General features: G+C 48.4%; 2 non-coding genes across 2 annotated transcripts; both read right to left on the bottom strand.

Annotated features, from left to right (window-relative positions):
- Positions 1-370: 370 nt before the first annotated feature.
- On the bottom strand, positions 371-436 carry Smp_tRNA_01837_Gln_TTG.1.1. The gene has a single exon. It is a non-coding gene (tRNA).
- A 267-nt stretch (positions 437-703) lies between these two features.
- Smp_tRNA_01622_Gln_TTG.1.1 lies at positions 704-769 on the bottom strand. Its single transcript has one exon. It is a non-coding gene (tRNA).
- Between the last annotated feature and the right edge of the window lie 285 nt (positions 770-1,054).

The following is a 1,054-nucleotide window of genomic DNA, read 5'->3' as shown; positions in this document are numbered from 1 at the left end:
TCGTCAGCTGGATGTACCTGCATCTCAGAGTTGATGTTCACTCTGGGACTCGAACCCAGTACACTCGCTTCAAACGCCATCGCGTTATCCACTCGGCCACTGAGTCCTGATAGCCACTTGCTTGTGCGATGGGGTGAAGTTTGAATTCACTTAGTATTGTTTGTTTGGATCTTCCCATCGATGTGTTTAGGACTGCAACTGGTCAGTCTCTAATTGGCATATGTACATACTGTGCGTATTGCCTCGATATACCTTAATTCACAAGCATGGTAAGCAGAGGTGGATAGTGGCTAGCAGTGGAATCCAGGACGCGCGTTTCGTCCTATTTGGGACTCGTCAGCTGGATGTACCTGCATCTCACAGTTGATGTTCACTCTGGGACTCGAACCCAGTACACTCGCTTCAAACGCCATCGCGTTATCCACTCGGCCACTGAGTCCTGATAGCCACTTGCTTGTGCGATGGGGTGAAGTTTGAATTCACTTAGTATTGTTTGTTTGGATCTTCCCATCGATGTGTTTAGGACTGCAACTGGTCAGTCTCTAATTGGCATATGTGCATACTGTGCGTATTGCCTCGATATACCTTAATTCACAAGCATGGTAAGCAGAGATGGATAGTGGCTAGCAGTGGAATCCAGGACGCGCGTTTCGTCCTATTTGGGACTCGTCAGCTGGATGTACCTGCATCTCAGAGTTGATGTTCACTCTGGGACTCGAACCCAGTACACTCGCTTCAAACGCCATCGCGTTATCCACTCGGCCACTGAGTCCTGATAGCCACTTGCTTGTGCGATGGGGTGAAGTTTGAATTCACTTAGTATTGTTTGTTTGGATCTTCCCATCGATGTGTTTAGGACTGCAACTGGTCAGTCTCTAATTGGCATATGTGCATACTGTGCGTATTGCCTCGATATACCTTAATCCACAAGCATGGTAAGCAGAGGTGGATAGTGGCTAGCAGTGGAATCCAGGACGCGCGTTTCGTCCTATTTGGGACTCGTCAGCTGGATGTACCTGCATCTCAGAGTTGATGTTCACTCTGGGACTCGAAC

The sequence above is a fragment of the Schistosoma mansoni genome (assembly GCF_000237925.1).
Source record: "Schistosoma mansoni, WGS project CABG00000000 data, supercontig 0977, strain Puerto Rico, whole genome shotgun sequence".
Classification (NCBI taxonomy): Eukaryota; Metazoa; Platyhelminthes; class Trematoda; order Strigeidida; family Schistosomatidae; genus Schistosoma; species Schistosoma mansoni.
Note: the sequence above shows the minus strand (reverse complement) of the source record. Positions and strands in the feature narration are given on the sequence as shown.